This window comes from Dendropsophus ebraccatus, chromosome 2, assembly GCF_027789765.1.
Source record: "Dendropsophus ebraccatus isolate aDenEbr1 chromosome 2, aDenEbr1.pat, whole genome shotgun sequence".
Classification (NCBI taxonomy): domain Eukaryota; kingdom Metazoa; phylum Chordata; class Amphibia; order Anura; family Hylidae; genus Dendropsophus; species Dendropsophus ebraccatus.
This window is the reverse complement of record NC_091455.1, coordinates 211,448,513-211,459,023: the sequence shown is the minus strand read 5'-3', so window position 1 is coordinate 211,459,023 and position 10,511 is coordinate 211,448,513. Positions and strand designations below refer to the sequence as shown.

Below are 10,511 nucleotides of genomic sequence, written 5' to 3'. Positions count from 1 at the left end.
AAGAACGGAACAAACAAGTACAAGATATGGGGGTCGCCGGGTGTGGGCGGGGCTAAGAGGGGATGTTGCCAGGCACAGTACAAGCATCGAGGCACCTGATTGGGTCACGGGTTAACCCAGTCATCGCCATTCACAGAGTGCGGCTGTTGTTGCTGCGTCAGGTGGTGACTGCAGTGCTGCCCCCATAGTACAGTATGTTCTCTGCAGATCCCCATTCATTCTCACTTCTCATACACTTTCAAGGAATCCATTGATTCCTCGGATTCATTATGTATGAGGTACATTCAATTACAAATGTGTAAGAATTAAGAGTCAATATGTCTGTTCTGAGGTAACCTGCCAAGATATCATATAAAGGATGGGGGGATGTGATTCATGAGGTAAATTCTGTGTATAGTGATAAGATATAGGGAAACGTGATTTATGGGATAAACTCTGTACTGTACAGTGCCATAATATCATATAAGATGTAGGGAAACGTGATTTGTGAGGTAAACTGTACTGTACAGTGCCATAATATCATATAAGATACAGGGAAACGTGATTTGTGAGGTAAACTGTACTGTACAGTGCCATAATATCATATAAGATATAGGGAAACGTGATTTGTGAGGTAAACTCTGTACTGTACAGTGCCATAATATCATATAAGATATAGGGAAACGTGATTTGTGAGGTAAACTCTGTACTGTACAGTGCCATAATATCATATAAGATGTAGGGAAACGTGATTTGTGAGGTAAACTCTGTACTGTACAGTGCCATAATATCATATAAGATATAGGGAAACGTGATTTGTGAGGTAAACTCTGTACTGTACAGTGCCATAATATCATATAAGATATAGGGAAACGTGATTTGTGAGGTAAACTCTGTACTGTACAGTGCCATAATATCATATAAGATGTAGGGAAACGTGATTTGTGAGGTAAACTCTCTACAGTGCCATAATATCATAAAATAAATAGGAAAATGGGATTTATGAGGTAAACTGTGTGTACGATGCCATAATATCATATAAGAAATAGAAAAACATGATTTATGAGGTAAACTGTGTGTGCGCGGTGCCATAATATCATATAAAAGACTGAAAAAAGTGATTCATGAGGTAAACTTTCTGGGTAGAGTGCCAAAATATCATATAAGAGATAGGGAAATGTTATTTATGAGGTAAACTGTGTGTACGGCAGGGGCGGATTAACTTTACCATAGGCCCCGGGCTGTTCACCAAGCCTGGGCCCCCCCCACCCCAACCCACTGTATGGCAGAACTAGTATGAACTAGTGTTCATAATACAGGATAGATAATGTCATGATGCCCTGAATTGTGTAAAATTGCTATAAAAAAAGCAGCGATTTTTTGCAAATCATGGCAGAACTGTAGCCAGGAGACATTACACCACTAAAAGTATGTCTTTTTTGAGTGGGCGCCCCATTATGATCCACTACTGGTGTACAGTGCCATAAAGTCATATAAAAGACCAAAAAAGTGACTTATGAGGTAAACCCTCTGTGTACAGGCTCTAGGACCCTGTTGGTGCCTGTAGCCTGTATACAAGATACAGTTGAGTATGGAGGATACTGGATGAGATACGGTTAGATATGGAGGATACTGGATGAGATACGGTTAGATATGGAGGATATTGGATGAGATACGGTTGGACATGGAGGATACTGGATGAGATACGGTTGGACATGGAGGATACTGGCTGAGATACGGTTGGATATGGAGGATATTGGATGAGATACGGTTGGACATGGAGGATACTGGATGAGATACAGTTGGACATGGAGGATACTGGATGAGATACGGTTGGACATGGAGGATACTGGATGAGATACGGTTGAACATGGAGGATACTGGATGAGATACGGTTAGACATGGAGGATACTGGATGAGATACGGTTGGACATGGAGCATACTCTATGAGATACGCTTGGACATGAAGGATAATGGATGAGATACGGTTGGACATGGAGGATACTGGATGAGATACGGTTGGACATGGAGCATTCGGGATGAGGTGTGGTCAAGCATGAAGCATACAAGATTAGATACAGTTGGGCATGGAGAATACTGGATGAGATACAGTTGGACATGGAAGATTCTGGATGAGATACAGTTGGACATGGAGGATACTGGCTGAGATACGGTTAGATATGGAGGATATTGGATGAGATACGGTTGGACATGGAGGATACCGGATGAAATATGGTTGGACATTGAGAATACTGGATGAGATACGGTTGAACATGGAGGATACTGGATTAGATACAGTTGGGCATGGAGAATACTGGATGAGATACAGTTGGACATGGAAGATTCTGGATGAGATACAGTTGGACATGGAGGATACTGGCTGAGATACGGTTAGATATGGAGGATATTGGATGAGATACGGTTGGACATGGAGGATACCGGATGAAATATGGTTGGACATTGAGAATACTGGATGAGATACGGTTGAACATGGAGGATACTGGATGAGATACGGTTGGACATTGAGGATACTGGATGAGATACGGTTGGACAAGGAGGATACTGGATGAGATACGGTTGGACATGGAGCATACTGGATGAGATACGGTTGGACATGAAGGATAATGGATTAGATACGGTTGGACATGGAGGATACTGGATGAGATACGGTTGGACATGGAGGATACGGGATGAGGTGTGGTCAAGCATGAAGCATACAAGATTAGATACAGTTGGGCATGGAGAATAATGGATGAGATACAGTTGGACATGGAATACTAGATGAGATACGGTTGGACATGGAGGATACTGGATAAGATACGGTTGGACATGGAGGATACGGGATAAGGTGTGGTCAAGCATGAAGCATACAAGATTAGATACAGTTGGGCATGGAGGGTACATAATGAGATACAGTTGGGAATGGAGGATACAGGATGAGATATGGTTGGGCATGAGGGATACGGGATGAGATACTGTTGAACATGGAGCATACAGGATGAAATACGGTTGGACATGGAGGATATAGGATGAGATACAGTTGGGCACGGAGCATACAGGATGAGATATGGTTGGCCTGGAGGATACAGGATGAGATACCGTCGGACATTGAGCATACAGGATGGGATACGGTTGGGCATGGAGGATACATAATGAGATATCAATGGGCATGGAGGATACAAGATTAGATACAGTTGGGCATGGAGGGTACATAATGAGATACAGTTGGGCATGGAGGATACAAGATGAGATATGGTTGGGCATGAGGGATACGGGATGAGATACTGTTGAACATGGAGCATACAGGATGAGATATGGTTGGACATGGAGGACACGGGATGAGATATGGTTGGGTATGAGGGATACGGGATGAGATAACTTTGAACATGGAGCATACAGAATGGGGCATGGAGGATACAGGATGAGATACAGTTGGGCATAGAGGATACAGGATGAGATATGGTTAGGCATGGGGGATACAGGATCGGTATGGCATCCTATGGCACATGTTGGCCTGTAGATCCCGCACACTCTCATAGACTGCCATCGCTGCTTAATCATAAATACACGATTGTTGATAAGTATTTACCAATCCTGTGTTAGTTAATAACACAGGAACAATCTCATGTTATTGGGGGAAAAATCTGAAGAAACACAAGAAGATATTGCCTTACTACAAGAGTAGTAGATACATGAAACAAACTCCCAGAAGATGTGGTTGTTAAATTTACAGTAGGTCAATGTAAACCTGCCTGGGACTAATATATATCTATCCTAAGATAATAATACAGGGAAGACTAGATGGACCCGGAGGACTTTTCTCCCACAATCTTCTATGTTTCTATGGCCATCCTGTTACCCTATGATATAGGGTAGATACAGATATTCCCCCACTGCATAGTTCTCTCTAGGTTCCCCTGAGTGTTATCCGTATAGCAGGGACATGTAGGGACTTGTACCCCTGTGCAGCATTGTCCTTTTTAACGTGTATTTATAGGCTTCATTCACATGCGCTGATACTTTAGCACTCGGCTATAATAGGACAGGATGTCAGTATTGTATTGTGTGTCAGTATCGGTCCATACCAGATGTAAGGTTTCCTATAGGAATATCCACAAAAAGAAAAATGTGCGTTTAAAAGTGTTCGTGTGGATTTTCTTTCCAAACCACAAAAAATTCACTAAGAGAAATCGGCAGTGACATGGACACAGACTGGACATTCCCTTTTCATTGATTTTATAAACTGATGACCTATTGTAATAGATTGGTGGAGATCTGTTCCCCGGCACCGATCATGGGGCCCCCTGAATGGGACGACGTTACAGTCTTTGCACCACCGCTATTACGGGGAGAGTAGAATCAGGCAAGATGAACAGATCAGATGATCAGTAGAGATGCTGCGAGTCGTCTCCAGCAATCTAATAACGATGACCTATTCTGAACAAAAACATGTCAAGACAAAAGCCTAAAGATGAAAGGGGTTTGCTGACTATAGTTAGAGCATACAGGGTATGTCACCTCCCCACTGGTGGGGGTCTGACTGCTGGGATCCACCTATCCAGGTCTGTGTTGCCAATTCCAGAACTGGGTGGATAAAAGCATAAAAAGAGCATAGATACCTCTGTCCTAGTGGGGGTCCCAGTAATGATAACGTTTGTCATATCCCATAACAAGATGGTGAAATCCCTTTCCCCATATTCTGTTCATATCTGCAATGCATAATATAGGGTGAAAAAGTTAATGTGTTTTTCTAGAACTTTTTTTTATACTTTTATGACTTTTTTGCACGTCTTCCAGACTGTTTATACTGGTAAAAAACTATGTCATGTCTTTACTGGTGATACATCAAGCACTTCTGCAAACATGACCCGACCTTCCTACAGGAACCAGCCAGGTCAGCGGCAGGGCACTGAACTAGCTTTACCTTTGCTGAGCCAAACCTTTATTTGCATGTCAAAGCGGCCAGTCAGAGCTATCTGGAGCCATGCTGACTACCTCCCACAGCTGCTGGAGGGTCCATAGAGCCAATATGACCATCAAGGTGCTCTTCTACCAACATGTGACTTCACTGGGTATACCTCGGCCTTTATTGTACATGGTATGGTAGGGATCAAACTCCCAAGGCCCCTCTGTCAACATGACGAATCTGGAAGCTGGGGCACTTATTGGAGCAATGTTGCACCAATGCAAGTCATGCAAACAATCTGTAATACGGTAATGATAATAATACTTTTATTTGTATAGCGCCAACTGATTCCGCTGCACTTTACATAGTTTGTCAATTATGGAATCCATGTTATCATGGATTTTGACTGTGTTAGGAAATTGCACTTATCAAAATCCACACGTGTGAATATGAGCTAATGCATTCATCATTCCCGATGTATGATCCTCATCATCCAGGCTGTACATCTGCTTATAGGAAAGGAATGTGTCCACCTCAGGATGACACCATGTTTGTGAATGACCGATATGCAACACACAAGTTCATCCAGTCTGAGCCTTCACATATCCTCCCCATCCCTCCCTCTGACTTTTCCCTTTCTGTCCACAGGCATTTCCAGGAACTGAGAAGTGACATTGTGTACAGAGCCGTCCAGCTCTCCAGAGAAACCAGTAAACAAGCCAGAGAGCTGAGCCGCCCACATGGCAGCCCTCGTGTCCATATGAGCCAATGAGGAGTCAGGTAGTACAGAGATTGGTATAAAAACATCTTCACTATCACACCCGCTTTTCTTTCACTAGGGAGGAAATTTGCTGAAAAAGTTAATAAAACAACCAAGAAATGCTGATATTCAAATCCTTGCTTGCCGGGAGGCGTTTACACATTATATCCAGTTTGCTGGCAATAAAAGTTGAGTTTTTTTTATCTGATTTGGGGCTTAGAAGCTTCTTAATATTAGATTTTTTTTTTGTTATAACCCTTGTGTATTTTTATGCATTACAGTTAACTAATAATCTCTTTACTGCCATCATTTTCCTGTTTTAGGGAGCATGCACACAACGGAATATGTGCGGAAAACCCGCTGCGGATTCGGTCGCTGGCCCCGCTCGCTTTAGCTTTGGCTGTCCAAACATGATGGGAATTGTAGTTTTGCAACAGCTAGAGGGCCAAAGGTTCCCCATCCCTGCTCCAGGTGATGTGAAATATATTAGCATGGCGTAAACTTACAACATAGAATGTAGTCTATGACACGGGTGGAGACGCACCATTAAAGGGAACCAATCACGCCGAAAATCCATCTTAACATAAGGAAACGTGCTGGCACATCACCCAGCACGTATCCTAAACATCCCCCTGTAACCTCCGTGCCCCCCTCCATCAGTCAGTAATCTTACTTTGAAGAAGTCCCGCGCTGTATGTAAATTTCTGGCATATAGTCACGGTGGGCGGATTTAGTCAAGGTGGGCAGAATCAGTCACAGGTCCTGGGCGTCTGTAATGGCTGTAATCACGCCCAGAGGGGCGTGCTTGAGGTCTGCCTTCCATCCATGTGAGCCGGCGGCTTGCGTTTCACGTCGGCGGGACGCTGACATCATCCGCACGCAGCGCAGACGTCTTCTGTAGTCCGCGCATGCGCAGTACGACGGGAGACGACATACTGCGCATGCGCGGACTCCGGAAGACGACGGCGCTGCGTGCGGATGATGTCAGCGCGCCGCCGACGTGAAACGCAAGCCGCCGGGTCATGTGGATGGAAGGCAGACCTCAAGCACGCCCCTCTGGGCGTGATTACAGTCATTACAGACTCCCAGGACCTGTGACTGATTCTGCCCACCTTGACTAAATCCGCCCACCGTGACTACTTGCCAGAAATTTACATACAGCGCGGGACTTCTTCAAAGTAAGATTACTGACTGATGGAGGGGGGCACGGAGGTTACAGGGGGATGTTTAGGATACGTGCTGGGTGATGTGCCAGCACGTTTCCTTATCTTAAGATGGATTTTCGGCGTGATTGGTTCCCTTTAAACATTTACATTGTCTGGTGTTTCCAGTTGTTGTACTCCTTGTAGTGGCTGTGCAAGGTACTGCAGTGTTTTCCCACACAAGTGAACAGGACACTATGGTAATACTTTGCACCGCTGCTACTAGAGGTATAGTGATGCAGGTATAAGGACTTGCACAAGCAATGGCCACCTTCAATGGCACCCCTGACAATCTAAAGTTGGTGACCTATTCTGTGTATAGGCCATCAGTTTTGTAAGGCGGGATAAGCTCTTTGATGTTTTTAATTATAAACTCGGACTGTGGCTATGTTCACACACAGTATTTTTGCTCACTATTTTGCAACCAAAACCAGTAGTGGATTAAACACGTAGAAAGGCTATGTTCACACACTGTTGAAATTTAGTAGATGGCCGCCATTTAGTGGCAAATAATGGCTAGGGATCCTGCTACATGTTAATCCTTATATACTAAAGGGGTGAAATCTATAACATCGTTGATGGGGTGTAGATATAAAATCTGGAGCGTGTTTGCACTTTAGCACTGATTTTTTCATACTGTTTTTTTAAACTCCATCTCCATACGTTGTAGGTCTCAGGTGCATAACCCACACTGTAAATCTGCCATGTGTGAATTAGTCCTGGGATATAGCAGCTATATAGCCACGTTTTGGTCATCACTCTTTGTGTAATGCTGAGATACAAAGTTTCCGGTCAGTAAAGTCTTGTGTTTGCCTGCCCTGCTGCACATACATAGATCAGGTCACCTCTCTCTCTCTCTCTCTCTCTCGCAGGGTGTGTCAGACTAGTTTGCCAGATTATTATTAGGCCTTTGTCGGTTGTATTCCCTGATATGGGAAAGTGGGACAAAGGTAAAGCAGACTATAAGACTGTGTGATGCTCCGTCCTTCACATTACACTTTAGGCCATGGAAAATAATGCCTCCATATTGTAAGAAAGTAATATAAATCTCCCTAAAATAGTGATATAGAAGCAGCTGTTTCTCACTGCATAGCATTTTAAAGGGGAACTCTAGCGAATATATTGCAAATATTTTTTCTTCAAATCAACTGGTGTTATACAGATTTATAAATGATTTCTATTTAAAAATCCCCAGTCTTCCAGTACTTATCAGCTGCTGTATGTCCTGCAGGAAGTGGTGTATTCTCTCCAGTTTGACACTGCGTTCTTCTGCCACCTCTGTCCATGTCAGGAACTGTCGGGAGCAGGAGAGGTTTTCTGTTTCAATATATTTTATTGAATTTTTGTCAATAAATTTTTGCAAACAAAAGTAAAGTTTGGCAAACAAAAGTACAACAAGAGTACATCGAAAGTACAACAGATAAAACAGTTTTCACAAATGGAATGAGAAATAGAGCTAAGGTAAAGTTAACAATAACGTAACATGTATTAAGATAGCATGTCTATCAAAATATGCATGAGGATATATTGAGCCTGTATGTGATATCGTATATGTAATTATAGCTTATTTATAAAACAGATAAGAAAATAAATGGAAAACTTAAGGTGAAAAAAGTCGACTAGATGTCCATAACGACCACATCTCTCTAAATTTTTTAATTGTATTGTTGCCATAGGCTATAGCCTCCTCGTATTTATAAGTTATATTTAATTCTTGTATTAGTTCTGTTTTAGTTGGGATGTTGGGCGTTTTCCAACGTCTAGTGAGTAGTAATTTTGCTATTGTCGTAAGCAGGCAGAATAATATCCTGTGTTATAACTTGCCTAAAGAAGATCTCTAAATTAATAAATTAATAAATTTCTAAAAGTGAGACACTATCTCATGTCAAAGAAACACACCTCACTGAAATACAGTACTGAGCTTATGCATTTATTTAAACTAAAACCAAAAGGGATAAAAACATATTTACAATCTGTTGGGCAACTTGGTAACATTTGAACCTTCAGGTCCATTTGCAAAATGGATATCAGACCTAAATATCTCACCTATTGAAAACTACTGGAAACAAGCATTTTACTAGTCTGAGAAAGCTGTCCACTGTGTTTCACATGTTGAAAACAACATTAAATTTAGACTACAATGGTATTATACTCCTCTGAGATTACATAGTATGTTCCCATCCGTGTCGCAATTGTGTTGGAGGAATTGCGGCAATGAGGGATCTTTGACTCATATTTTGTGGAGATGCCCTCTTGTCGTGAATTATTGGTCGGAGGTTTCAGATTTGATTCTCGAGATCTTAAAATATCCAATTCCCATCACACCTCAATTATTACTGCTTGGTCTAGGAATACAGCAGGAGAGGTTTTCTATGGGGATTTGCTGCTGCTCTGAACAGTTTCTGACATTGACAGAGGTGGCAGCAGGGAGCACTGTGTCACACTGGAAAGAATACACCACTTCCTGCAGGACATACAGCAGTTGATAAGTACCGGAATACATTACACATCTATATAACTCTCTGAGAAATCATTTACAAATCTTTATAACTTTCTGACACCAGTTTATATGAAATAAAAAAAAATTATTTGGAGTACCCGTTCCCCATATATAACACCAATATAAAAGTGATATCAAGTTGTTAGACTAAGAGAGCCAAACTACACGGCTCTGCTGCTTACCAAGTGCTTACTCACTTTAGATGCAACAGTGATCTGAAGGCAAAGATAGCATCCAAATGGAAGACACTGGTGAAGGAGGCATGGCTGCTGCATATGGTAAGGTTACTGCTGACTTGGGCACTATATATATATTTGTCAGTGCTATTATTGTGCACTATATGGCAGTATTATTAAGACACCGATACCGATATAACACAATTCATATAGTCTGGGGTAAAAAATAGTAATGGGCCTGGATGACATTAGTAGAGAACCCTTTGGTGCGAGCCTGTAACACAGTGATGAACAACCTTTGGTCCTCCAGCCATTACAAAACTACAATTTCCATCAAGCCTGGACAGCCTTTGACTGTCCAGGTATGATGGGATTTCTAGTTTTACAACAGCTGGAGGACCAAAGGTTCCTTATCCTTGCAAGTTTAGCACAACATGTATAAGATCCGCCAACAATTTATAAGGGCATACCCTCCTGCCATGTTTTGTTGCTGGATTGGAATAACATGGTCGGATAATATTGCCATCATATCCAGGGTATATACCACAAGTTGGATCATAGTTTTGCAGAGGTGGCCTTTGTTCTAGGCCAGGGTTAGGATACCTTGTCTCTCCAGCTGTTGCAAAACTACAACTTCCATCACACCTGGTCAGCCAAAGCTTTAGCTTATGCTGTCCAGGCATGATGAGAGTTGCAGTTTTGCAACAGCTGGAGAGACAAGGTTCCCTATCCCTGTTCTAAGCAATAGCCTTGATTCCTTTATTGACCAGTTAAGGTTTTCCAAGCCTAGAAATCACCTTGTATTCACACCATGTGATCATATCTTGGTTTATTGTAATATACTGCAGCCTGCCCTAACAAAGAGCTGAGAAAATCCATCTATATGACGCGGCGCTGTGCCTCTCAGCTAAGTAGGGGAAAGGTCATACCGAGCTGTTTATATAGAGACACAATGAGAAGCTTCTATATTTTTAGACTGCCAGCAATA

The 10,511-nt window shown here is 42.3% G+C and overlaps 1 protein-coding gene across 2 annotated transcripts in view; it reads left to right on the top strand.

Annotated features, from left to right (window-relative positions):
• Positions 1 to 122: 122 nt before the first annotated feature.
• The window catches only part of ASNS (asparagine synthetase (glutamine-hydrolyzing)), a 108,696-nt gene continuing 98,307 nt past the window's right edge, over positions 123 to 10,511 (top strand). For both annotated transcript variants that reach the window (XM_069959382.1, XM_069959381.1), the window contains exons 1-4: positions 123 to 278; positions 5,534 to 5,833; positions 5,969 to 6,116; positions 9,550 to 9,625. The gene's annotated coding sequence lies outside the window, so the exon portion shown is untranslated. The remainder of the gene's footprint in view (positions 279 to 5,533; positions 5,834 to 5,968; positions 6,117 to 9,549; positions 9,626 to 10,511) is intronic.